Source organism: Anopheles arabiensis, chromosome 2 (genome assembly GCF_016920715.1).
Source record: "Anopheles arabiensis isolate DONGOLA chromosome 2, AaraD3, whole genome shotgun sequence".
Taxonomy (NCBI): Eukaryota; Metazoa; Arthropoda; class Insecta; order Diptera; family Culicidae; genus Anopheles; species Anopheles arabiensis.
Genome location: NC_053517.1, coordinates 49,447,243 through 49,460,478, shown reverse-complemented (window position 1 = coordinate 49,460,478; position 13,236 = coordinate 49,447,243). Strand labels below are relative to the sequence as shown.

The following is a 13,236-nucleotide window of genomic DNA, read 5'->3' as shown; positions in this document are numbered from 1 at the left end:
ATCACGAAATATCAAGCAATACAAAAACCGAGAATTGTATGAGGAAACTTTTGAAAGTTGGATCAAAGTATCTATCCAATAAAAACCGATATAGTGCTATATGGCGTTGTCAATAGGCTGCATTTGTACTTTATGTGTTTAATAAATGACCAAAGTTTAGAACATCAGTTCCGAAAGTTAATAAAATTTGCTAAGCAAAAGTGTTATTAGATACTGGCCTGATGTTTGCACTCGCTTAGCCGAAGAGTATCCTCATCGATGTGTGAAACCGTTATACGAGGTTTTAAGAATAGTTCAGGAAGATTCAAAGGTAGCACATATCTTTCGCAATGTATAATAATTATTAAATTTCAAATTTAGGACGACCACCACTGAAGATATAAGCAAATATCATGAACTGTTTTGTTTAGTATTCTTTTATTTCCATGTTCCCTTATTTCTACACAACAAACGATTTGTGGGAAAATATTCAACTTGAAAAGATGCGTTAGAACCTATACAAAAATGTAACTATGATTATGTCTTTAATAATTTGTGCCGAGGGAAAGCAATGGTGATGGACCATTGACCAAAAACTAAAATTATTTATACTTGAAAATTCTTCCAAAATTGTGGAAAAATCATCCCTATGTTCTGTTAGTCAATACTTAATTGGAATCTTTAGAAGAGTAAAAGAAACATCCACAACCTTCACATCCTTACTACTTGTTTTTTCGCTGCCTGCCTGGAATCCGGCCCGCGACCCATATCGAGTTTGACATCACTGATCTATATGATCACATGGCTAATTGATCGCTTGATAAGAAGAATATTTTAATCCCATTTCTTCAACTGATACCTATCTCGGTTGTTTCATGGAGCTTGGAGTGGAAAGATCATTATTGAAAAAAGTGCTACATTACAAACAGCTTTTATGATTTAAATTGTTCCTTAAATGGTTACTTTCCACATGATCTTACGACATTCCAACGCTTTTTCTAATAGCACATCACACATCGTGACATTTCTCCGTCATTTTTCCCGTGTATAATACATTAAAACATAAATGTTGTGGCGTTAAGATAATTACACCAAAAAAGTGATCTAATTTTTCGCTGTCACTATCCAACTAACGGTTTTCCGGATTCGTAATTCGGAAGTGTGTGGCTAGATTGCTACTGTGGCATCGCTTCGATGGCCACCCATGAGACACGACTATGCGAGATTTGAGATGGATCGTGAAAGTAACGGTGGCCAATTTTTTTGTTTTGTTTTAAGGAATGGAATCGACCACGATTGCCCTCGGTCCCTAGGTTAAACAAAAACATGGATAAAAGGGAACGCGAGAGTACGATGGAGAGAAAGAGAGATAGCGAGAAGGAAAGAAATATGTCTTAAAAAATGCACCCCTAGCGAGTGTCAAGTGCACACGCTGGATGGGGTCAGAGAGCTGCAGGTTGAAAAACGAAAAAAAAAATCCCCCATCGCCAGGAGCTAGAGCATAGAAACCACCGAAACCACCGTAATATGGTGCTGGCAATGTAGCTGCTGATGGTGGCGGTGCTGCATGTTTATATTGAAATTATAATGCAAACACATACAACGCAAATCGGAGGAACAGAGCTGAGCAGCGAGAGAGGGTGAAAAGTAAAACAAAACTGCATATGTTGCTAACATTATCATGCTAGCCGGACGAAGCGAGGAACGAAGTGTACGTGTGGAGACGAGCGAAAAGACCAGAGCGCATGTAATATAGACGCGCTCGTTTGTCGAGAATGATCACGCTGGTAAGGAAAAGCTCATAAAGTGAAGCGCGCAAAGAAAGTAAGTAAAGAAAAGAAGAAAAGAATATTTTGATGATGTGATGTAAATAACACGATGACGCAGAACGGATCGGAAGGAAGAGATAAGAATGGGGAGAACGAAAGGCAGCAAGTGAAGAGATGCAACAACGCGTTGCGAAAGAGGGGAAGATATAAAGTAGTAAAAGAAAGACAGAGAAAAAAGTGTAAGAAAAGAAGATGGTTAAGAGAAGAACGAAGAAAAGAAGTAAAAAGGAAAAGAGAGAAACTGCGAAAAGCAAACGAACGTGTGGGAGAGAGCAACACGAAAAACAAACGCCGCCGGAGCAGCAACAATCTCCCCACCACCTCCCACTCCTCCCGCTTACACAAGGCAGACGACGTAAGATTCGTGTGCAGAGGGCTTTGGGCTCGCGCAACGCATTGGGCCCATCGGATAGGGCCCACCGGGTAACGGGAAAGGGAGGGGAATTAAAAACACGGAGACCAACACGCACCGCACGAAGCAGCACAACAACAACCAGCCACTTGCGCACACACACCGAAGCGTATTGTTTTTAGCAGACGCATATAAGGGCAGGGGGATAGGGCGCGCGGCGAGGCGGGGTGCAGACAATGTTTGGCCCATGTTTGGCTGGGGCTGGGATGGCGTTTCTCCGTCAGTTTCAAATCAACACTGTGCCGAGGCGGTTCGCAAAGACGCAGCACGTCGTCGGTCCGATCTGTTGCGCTGTCCGAGTGGAGTTGTCGCGAGTGGAGGGTGAACCTCCTGTTTTGCGCCCTTCGTGCGGCGTTCGGTGGGAGGTCTTTTGTTTTGGAAGGGTGAGAAAAGTTTTGGGGTGGGAGGCCAGGTGAACAAAGCCAGCTACTGGAGTGTGTGAATTTGGTCGCTCAGGTTAAGGGTCAACAGTGGCGTCAAATCAGTGATCAGCGTTACAGGTAGCGTTACGTTTCCGGTTTTGTATGCGTTACTTTCCGAGCCATGCTGTGCTGTTTTCAAATCAATCAGTTGCTCTGCTGCCATGGTAATTGATTGTAGTACTCCCGACTAAAAAGGAAAAGTGAAAAGGATCTCCGTAATGGACAGTGATTGCCTAATTATCTTAAAGCAGTACAGGAAAGAACCATCTCCCGTTCAAGAACGCTCCGGATGTGCAGGAAGCCGTGCTGGAACGGAAGGAAATCATAGCCGGGTGGCATACGGATTATCCAGCACGTGTGCGTGCGTGTGTGTGTGTGCCCCAAGATGTGTGTTTGTGTGTGTGTGTATGAAAAAAATGAAGAATAAGTTAATGTTTTCATAAGAAGCTTTCAAACGGTGCGGTAATGCTAATGGCAGTTCTTGCGTGCGCTTTGTAAGGATTCCGGACCTGTTTCCCGTGTTACCTTTGCTCTTCCCTTTGTATGTGCTTGCGGGGTGATTACACCTGCACGGCGAAGAGTTTCTCATCCTCTTTCTAACCTCAATAATTTCTCCCCCCCCCTTCTCAACCATTCACGCTCCGTTGGAACTGGTAGAAGTTTTGAATTGTTTATCGGCTCGCACCGTTCTTTTCCAGGGGGTCTGCTTGCCAGCACCCCTCGTTCAAATGCATGCTGCCCTAAGGTCTTCCCAAAAATTGGAGGGTTAGTTTGTGTAGTTGTGCCTGTGTGTGTGTGAGTGCGTTTTTTGCTAGCCACTGCTTCCCCAGAGGCGAAACGTGAACGTAAAAAAGTTTGTTTACGAATGATGGGGGGCCACAACGCGCGCGCGGTGTGTCTGACACGAAATGCGCCCACCATAGTAAACGATGCGTTGCCGTAGTAACTGTCAAATGTCAAAACGACACCGGTTCAACAACGAACAACGAACGTTAAATGCGAACGATTCTTTTAGTGGGGCTGCAGCGAGCTGCAAAACGGTTTTGCCTTCCGCTACCATTCCAATCGAAACGCATCGAGTGTTCGGGTGTGATCGAACGCAGGGAATCGCGATATTGGTGGCGATACAATCTTGGGCTTGTGGACGGATTGCAGGACGCGCGCAAAGATGGTGTTCCTAGTGCTTCTGTGCTTTGCGCTGTTTAGTGCGGTGTTGATTTACATCATCTTTTCGTTTGGGATTTGGGTTTGCTGTGAGTAGAAATCGGTGCTTGAGAGAAGGTAATCGGTTTCAAAGGTGAGATCAAGAATGAAGGGGAAGAAATAAACCCATCCAATCAAACAGCCCAACCCCCATGGCAGATGATGCGTTAATGAGGCATGGAGCAAGTGCAGTGATCGAATTATTGAGCTGATCGAGTGTGGCTGAAGTGCTTCACTGGGCGAAGCATGTAGCAGGAACGCAAATCCCGGGTAGATCTTTCACGCTCCCAGAAAGTGAAGGAATCTGCCACTGCCGTGCATGAAAACGTAAAAGAGAAGTGAAATTAGCGGGCAGCAGGGTCCATTCCCTCCCGTTCCCGGGTGGATAACGAACTGCTTCGGTTCAATCTGGCAGTTGGTGCGGGTTGCTGGCATGCCTCACAGATAAATCTTACGTGCGATTCGTTAATAATCGATAGAAGCAGTGTTTCGGATGCGATTGTGAGTGGAAAATTCGTTCGAAGCAAAAGGGCAATGAAAAAAGAGATCGGAAGAGGATAAGATGTTCGCTTTTGCTCGATGTGTGCCGCGCGAGCTGACCGTGTTGTAATGTGTTAATGTGCTATCCACCATATGTTTCTCGCTGTTAGCGGGAGAATCTTGTTAGAAGATTAGTTTATACTTTTGTTGGATGGAGTGATACAGGTGCGGCGTATTTGAGTGAAATAGCTTGTAACATTTTAATTTATGATATTGAAGTGAAAGAAAAGTAATAAATTTGATTTATAGTTTTAATATTTTGCCACATTTTTTTCATAGAAAATTAGCTGGTGCTTGTTTGTTCTTGGCAATCGAAGTGAGAACACAGCCATGTGTGGTGATCAGTGATTAATTAAAATTGTCGAACAATTCACAATAGCTGCATTTCATCAACGTTTGAACGGTAAGCTCGCAAAGTTCTCCAAACTTATTTGAGTCTAACATTTTTAAACGAAATTGTTTTTATTTTAAATAATGAAATTATTTATGCCTATCTCGTGCATTATTTTTCTACCAAACATTATCCCGCACCAACCTGATTCATAGTTTATTGCCACTGCAATCAAGCACACCCCTGTTCGCATGATTATGACGGCATAAACAAAGCTATTTGCCGTTCTGCCTGGTTACCCCTTAATGGTCGTGCATAATCGATTAGGTATTTGAAAAATACTAACAAATACAATACGGACACGTTTGGAAACCGCGGGTGTTTTTTTGTGTGTATTTTCCCGTGCTTACCCTTGAGTTCATATATTCCTGACTACAATTGATTTGCGTCGTGTTCCGTGAATACGTTGCTAGTCACGAAAATTATAACTTCTTACCCCGTTTCTACGTGGAAATAAGCATGAACGGTATTCCGCCCGGAACATTTACTTCGGCCTCCCTCCCTCTGGCCAAGGAATTTATTGTCCTTTCATGCGGAAAACTATCAAACAGTGTCCCTTGGGTGTTCGCTGGTTCACTAAACAATATGCTGCAAGAAGCTAGAGGGTAGTTCTTCATGCCGAGGAGTTAATATCAAGAAATGGCAGGAACGGTTTGGCAGGAGAAACGAAGAAAAATATGAACAGGGATAGTTTACAACTTTTTTCGACATGGTTTGTTAAGTTCTGTTACTTGATGTCACTCCTTCCACCAACGTCGTTGTTTGCTGGCTTGTTTTACTGTCTCGTTTTTTTTGTGAGTTTGTTTGACATGGAGAACAAGTTCGGAAGAGGTTCCCTTTTTCCATCTAAACTGATGATGTCACAGATAGAAAGTAGAAGCCCGACGGTGGGTTGCAGTAGTTTGCTTTGGGTAATTCCTTGCCGTGTCCCAATTACCCTTTAACGTTGCGTGATAGGTTGCGATCCGTCGGACGTAGAAGAAAGTTTCAGTTTTTGGCCCAAAGTTCGCCACTATCCGACTAAGTTTGTTGACATGAAAGCGGAAAACGTCTTCAGACATGAGTTGTGATTTTGCTTTATAAACCAGTGAGATATTGTGCTACTTCATTTATTTACTTTTTTTATAAAGTAATACTTCTTTTAACGATTTTTTACATAGTTTTGGTGTTCCACTGAATAGGTACCAGCATTTGAATTTTCTTCGGCACCATTAACGATGAAGAAATAAAGATGTCGGTAGCTATGTAGCGCAGGCTGATCGAAAAATGGTATTTAAAGCTACAATTTAAACGCAAAATTGCACCAACCTTACAGAAACATATATATTTTTTTGCTACTCCCTTTCACAACCGCAGAACGATGGCCATGGTCAATAAAACGGTAATTACTTTCAGCTCGTCAGCTATTTTTCAACGTTTAAGTGTTCGCTCGTCTTCTTTTAACTGGTCGGATCGAAGTGGCGTCGGAACTCCCCAAAGGCTGACAGTTTACGGGCGTGAAAAGTTTTCGGACCATTTTAATTGTTCATCGTTCAATGACATGGTGCTAAGTCCTTCGAGGTGTGCTGATTTTTTTCCACCTCTAATTACAGCATTTTTATACATGGAGGTAATCTTCACAGAGCGTTTTTGCGACTTTTGTTTGAATTTTTTAAGCCTTCGAAAAGTATTTTTGAAGGAACACGAAAAAAATACGTTAACAAATTCTCAAAAGCTACCTAAGGTTGTTGAGGACTCTCCACGGGGAAAAGGTTTGAAAATTTCATCGCTAATAAGCAATGCAATAAATAATTAATCACAGAGTAGTCCTCTCGACACCGCATGGAATTGTAATTGGTGAAAGTTACTATTAGGACAATGGGTTGATCTCTCTCATTAGCCAAACCGCTACAATTAGCAATAGTTTGAAATTAAAGCTCCACTTGAAGCCCAAGTTAATGGAGATGTTATTCGATCGTTTTCTAGTGGTTATAGTGCTGCCTAGTGTTGGGAGATTCGGGATTCGAAGATTCAATCCTTAGAAGGATTCGATCGGATCAGATCCCGTTTGTAGGCTTTGAATCCCTAAAAGATTTCATTGCGATTGAGATTCGATTACAATTCGATTTGGATTGGGATTCGTTTGCGATTCGATTGGGATTCGGATTGCGATTCGATTGGAATTCGATTGGGAATGGGATTATGATTGTGATTCTGATTGCGATTGGGATTGGGATTCAAAAATTCGAATCACAATCAGGATTGGGATTCGACGATTCGAATCCCTTTCGAGATTCATTTTTCCCATCACTAGTTCTGCCCAGGCAATATTTCTCTCCTTATGAATTTCCTTGTTTGCGTTCTTAATCTGCTTTTATACATTGAATACATTCTGTATAGAATTATAAATAATACATACGTGGGTCTCTGTGGCATTGTACTTTTCATAGAAATATGGCAACAGTCGTAATTAATCGATCTTTTGAAGCTCGCCTTCTAAGAATATACAAGGTGGATTTAGCCCAAAAAGTATAACCATCCCATAGCCAAAGAGTTTACATTAAAATCTGTTAGGTTGCGTGAATTTGGCGATTTTAAATGTAACAGAGCTGGCCGTATGAACTGAATAAAGATCGAGCTAGAAATTCTAATGATTATCGCAAGGATGATAATCGTTAAGACAGTAAAGAATATTTATGTACGTGATTAAAAATAATTATTAATTAGGGGTGGTCCTGCGGTATATTCATCAACTTATACGACTTAATAAAATGTCCGTAAAATGAACAAATTTCCTAAACAGGCCGGCATGTTCGCGAAGGACGTTATGCCAAGTAGTAGAAGAAGCAGAAGCAAAAAATTATTAGGTTTAGATTCACAAGGGTTTGTAACGCCAAAATGATCTTAAAATTTGTTTTAGAAAACGTATCAATATGTATAATAATAGCATAACGTAATGACAACTTCAATCATTGCAAATTAAAAAAAAATCTATTTGCAGAACTGAGAAAACTTTTACTCCAATTTGTTAAGCGAACCGTTTCATTCGTCTGCCATATGGCGGTTCGTCTATCTGTTTGATGTTACCGAGTGCTGTGCTCTATGCCATCTTTCCTTTATTCTACCGCCCAGTGTACTTTTCGTCCATCCTGCTACCCGTGGTCAAGCATGTTGATTTGATTGAGAATGAAAGGATGGCACGAAGAGCGACTGTCGTCCAGCATTTTCTTCCGGCATTTTCCTCCGGCATTTTCTCAGCTTACTTCATCCCCATCAGCATCATCATCATCATCCACACGAACACCGTTTGTCTGCATTGCAACATTGCAATTTCAGCATCTATAGCTTAGTCAGACTGCATGGGCCATAGCATTAGCGAAATGCTGGACCTTTAATTTTTCTCACGTGAAAACGCACTCGTGCATCACCTGAAAGCCCAAGGCATGCAGTTACACGGTTTGGTTCGAGCTGCAGCGAAAAAGAATCCAAGAACGACGTGTTTCTGTACGTGTGTATGAGCGTGTGTTTACGGGAGTGTCCGGTTTGGTTTGCGGTTTTGTTACTTGTGCAGTTCATGGATGAGCTGGTCCCCCTCCCCCTCTCCCAGTTTTTTTTGAGAATTTGTCTGGCCATCTTCATGAATGTCTGGATGGAATGGATACGAGAATTTAAAGAACCTCAGAACATTCCTCGACTGTCTGTCAATGTGGCGTGTTTTGGGTGGACATGAGAATGTTCAAGGAAGAAGGAAGTAGTGTGGATTAAAGCTGCGACCGAGGAACAGTGGGATTAGTTTCATGTGTCGACTGGTGTTGTGATTGGACGATTTGTGGCAAGGAAATGACGTCACGAATGACATTGAGGGCTTCATACCAGTGCTTTCATACGTGCCGGGATGGGGTTGGATGGGTTTTCTCAGTTCTCATTCGACATTCCCATTCGCGGCTCGCTGGCTAATTGCTGCGGTGGGAAAATTGCAAACGGACTGAGTGCCGGCGTGCAGATTGGGTTGAGGCTGTACTGAGACAGAGGTTCCATTCATAAAAGTTTTTCACCGTGTCTCAGTTGAACCAGTAAGAAAAGGAGGCAAAAGACTTGAATCATTAGTTTGGGAAAATGTTCTAATACTACCGCAGACGGAATAAAGATGGCAATTATCTGCTAGCAAAGCTTTTGTGTTTTCTGTTACCCGTAAGGGACAGATTATGTTTTTTTTTGCTGTGAGAAGCTTAGTTTTGTTTTAGTTAACTTTAGTACTAACAATTTTCCACTAAAATGTTCCCCATGTTCTAAGACAAGTTAAATTTATTTAATTGTGAGACGTAGCACTTTAAGTAACGAGAAAAAAAATCAACTTACGAAACGGATGAGAAGAAAGATGAAATCGGTCGCCCAAGGACTAACCGTTGCTGTCCGGCAGCGGAGAAAAATTGCACCAAACAGAATAACAAAAAAGTACTTCCTGCCAGCCTGGAGCAACCGGAGCCGGCTCATCCTTTGCAGCCATCCTGTGCTACCAGAATTGACTATTATCATAATCTCCTCCAGATAATCGCCATCGCTGTCGACGCCCGGTGTGGCTGGGTGGCACGCTACACTTTTCTCACTTCTCACTTCCGTTTCCGAAGGGGTTTTTTTGCTGCCATTTCCTGTCGCAAACCCCTTTACCCGGCATAAACGCGGGGTTTACTGTACTGCATATAATTCCGGTTGTCGCTCTGTCCGCTTGGCGTTACACTTTGTCCCCAGAAGTTGTGGTTGAAGCGTGGAATAGTGTTTGATTTTTGTTACATACATAAAATGCTGCCAGATCCAGGGTAAAGTCTGACGCATTTCCTCCCACCCGGCGAAAGCTCTCATTGCGAAAGCTTACTTTTGCAACAATGTTAAGCATATTTACCGAACCGCCATCAGATAACGGACATTTTATAGGACCGTTTTTGTTCGCTTGAGTAAAACTTTTTTCACCGATGGCTTGCCCTATCTCGCCTTTGTTATCGCAGCGAACACAGCTGATCATGTTTAGATGGGTTGTGTGTTTGCTGGTACACGCAGGGGCTACATTTAGAGAGCTTTTGTTGGAAACCTTTCATCTTCTCCTTCGCTCCCCATGATTATGTCCGTAGGCTAGCTGGTGATGCAAAAAAATAAAAGAAGGAAAAAGAAAAGTGTAGCCCATTTTCCCAGCCTCATCGCGTTCCTGGTTATGCTAATGAGCCTTCCCGCGATGCTCTCGAACCCATTAGGGGCTCTTCTGGCGAGTTGCTCCGTACCGTGCACACTTGGGTCGCGATGGAAAAGCGTCCGACGGTCCGTCTCTTGCCGTTAGTAAATGGTTGCCGGTCCGGATTCGTTTTCCGGCCAGCTCGAGGGCCGAGCAGAGCTGTGTGGTGCTGTAGCGTAAAAGAAAACGAAAGAAAAACACCAACAAAAATATTGTTTGTATGACGAATGGCGGGATGATGCTAATACCGATACGTTTGATGGTGTAGGGCGTAGACGCGCACTACACAGAAAGGCTATATTTGTAGAATCTGCGCACTGTTTTTTGGGTGTACCTACTACAGCCAATTGTGCGGCGTTGTTTTGAATGTTGATTTTGACCCGTTTACCGGCATGGCACCGGTACGGGGGGGCACTACGATGACCCAAATGCTTAAAGCGCACCATGTCGGGGGCTTCTTTAGGCGCGGTGGGCGAAACGAAAAAATCACAGTTGTTTAAAGGCAGGCAACATTAGCTCAAGACAAAGGTAAAGTGTACTCTGGGCAAACAATTCGGCACGTGGTTTGCTTGTAATATGCACTGTTCAACAACTGAAAGCCGCCGCTTGCTACTGTCTCGATTGATTGGAAGCATTTGTAGGGTTCAATAAATGGAAATTATTCATGTTTTGTTTTTGTTTGTTTGACCTTTCAACATGCCGGTTCGAATTCATTCAATTGATTGCGAAACATTCAACTAAATAACTTTACAGAGCGGTTTTCATGAAATTCAAATCAACGGCTTTTCTCGATAGCTCACGTGCAACGTACAGCAGAGGAATAAAAACAAATGAATTTTTATTGGGTCTAACAGGAATGTATTGAACGGTTTAATTGGAATGAGAAAACGTGCGATTAAAGTATTGCCGTACCGTTCAAATGAAACTCAATTACGTTACATTCCCAAAGGACCGGATTCGCGGGAATGGCTCGGATATTGGGGATATGCGCTGCCCGGCGAACGCCGAGTCGATTGATGTTTCCAAATAGATCTGTAAATCGACACAAATCGAAATTAACACATTTATTGCACGTGTGTTCGACAGGGTTAAAAAGAAGTGTCGGCTTCAGTTTTGTTCGTTTTGGTTGTGGTGAATTTTGCCCTTGCAGTGCACTAATGAGTGCTGCGAAATACAATACGCGTAGCTTGGCTGTGTGGAAGCAGTCTTTGATGGGGCGTGAAATTTGGTTTGATTGGCTTCCTGATTGAATGCGGCTGGTACAAATTTATATTGTATAATAATGTGTGATTTCAACTTCACTGTGACGACAGTTGCATGAAATGAAAAACTAACCTGTCATGACAATCTAATGGTTATAAATAGAAGCAGTTGCTTGAATTGTTTGAAGGATCCATCAAGTACAATGTTGTGTGGCAAATTGATTTGCAACTAACGGACATATTCATTTGGTGCAGTCATCTCTAAAATAAACCTGTACTATTAGTTTGGCGGTTTGTATGTTTTTCTGGTATATGTAAGCTGGTAAGCTTGTATGTTTTTCTGGTATTCCGTAAAGTTTTGTGGAACTGCTGCATAAGATGTTACCGTTTTCTTGTGCATCGTTCATCTCTTGCGCTCTCACTCCTTTGAATACTGCCGTCTTGCCTCTCTAAATCCTCCTGCTGGTCGCCGCACGTATGTGAGAAGAAAAAGGGCACCAAGAGAACAACCCATTGCTGGGCGGTAGAAAAAAGTGATCTCTTAGCGCTGATGAATGTTTTAAAACGGATTGAAGGAAAATACGAGAAAACAGCACAAAGAGAGAGAGAGAGAAAGAGACACAAAAACAACGTTCGAGCGGGCAGATTGGAACAGTCTCCCAGTATTGCCCTCTACCCCCCTCAGTCTGGCCCAAGATGTTGCTGTGCCCGCGAACGGTGTTGGTAGTGGTGTTCCGACTAGGCCTACCATAAAATTTCTCCATGATTTATGGATTTTCTCACACATTAATTATATAATGTTTTTGTCTTCGCGAGGTGCTCGTGCAAGTAGAAATGTTCGTCGTGTACACCCTCGAGAAGATGATGCTTCCCGGTGGTTCTTCTTTGCGGTTTGCTACTTGAAGCTTTTTCTGGATTGAGCGTAGAAATTGGCGTGAAAAATGGGATGTCACAAAAGTGAACCAACCAGTCCCGCTGGCCGGGAGGTTTGGGAATTGTAGAAAAATGTAAATTAGATTTTCAGCGTTCATTCACCTACTTTTCAGCTGACAATCGTGGTCGAATATCGCTGGGCTGCTTTGTTGCTTGCTCTACTCTTCGCCTTACGCTCTAAACGCACTGTGATCATCTGCAGCCGTAGATTATACGCTCAAGAAAGTCAATTTCTTTCCGCTGGAATCGAGCTTAATTCTGGTAGGTTGTATAATTCTCGCTCACTGCGAGGTCAACTGTTTGGCTCAAATGTGGGTTATAGCGCCTGGTAACAGTAAAATCCCAGGTGTGAAATTGTAGCAGGGCGTACAAACGTTTTCTTCCATTTTCTTCAAAATTATGTCTGTCCTTGATTTTGGTTGCACTTTGTCAGCATTGAAACTTTTCGTCAGTATGTGAGAAATTTTTTTTGGCGAAATGGACCCGCCGTAGATTATATTGCTTTTATTTTAAACATTTCGCCCCAGTCTCGTGCATGTGGAAAAGTTAGCAAACAACGCTTTAAAGCTTACGGATGTACCGGTTTTGACGCCAACGGGCATGAAACGCAACAGACATTTCATAACATCAATTTGCTGCTGAGACCTTTAGGCGCATTGGCATGCGGTTTGAGATGCGGCTTTTCATATAATCGCTGAAGATTTCATATAAGTTTTGTAAAATTTTGAAAAATGTTTATTTTTATGCTATGAGTATTCCAATTGGTTTAATTTTTCTAGGATAGAATGAATAAATTGCAAATATCTATTAATTTGCCACTTTGTGGTCTAATTAGTCTTCAGATGTTACTTGTTAGACGTAGCTTGACCTTATGTATGTTTTGCAATTCTTTAAATAATGCTAGAAAACAAAAACATCATTATTGAAGGCAAAAAATCAACCTTTTGGTTGTACTGGTTATGTGATATGTGATAAAATTTACTTTCTCATTAAACATTGATCGACTAGTGATTTCGTGATCCACGATAGTTCGTTCAATTTTATTGTGTTAATTTTGTATATATTTTGTTTTTTAGCAAATATTTTTAAGTATTTTTTATCCATTACATTACTCATCCAACG

At 42.1% G+C, this 13,236-nt stretch overlaps 1 protein-coding gene across 5 annotated transcripts in view; it reads left to right on the top strand.

Moving 5' to 3' along the window:
* Positions 1 to 2,469: 2,469 nt before the first annotated feature.
* LOC120908580 overlaps positions 2,470 to 13,236 on the top strand; it is a 64,417-nt gene continuing 53,650 nt past the window's right edge. For 4 of the 5 annotated variants that reach the window (XM_040319752.1, XM_040319750.1, XM_040319749.1 and 1 more), the window contains exons 1-2: positions 2,470 to 2,603; positions 4,665 to 4,788. The gene's annotated coding sequence lies outside the window, so the exon portion shown is untranslated. Of the gene's footprint in view, positions 2,604 to 3,711; positions 3,940 to 4,664; positions 4,789 to 13,236 lie in introns of those variants that run through there. The other variant, XM_040319748.1, reaches the window with a different exon arrangement.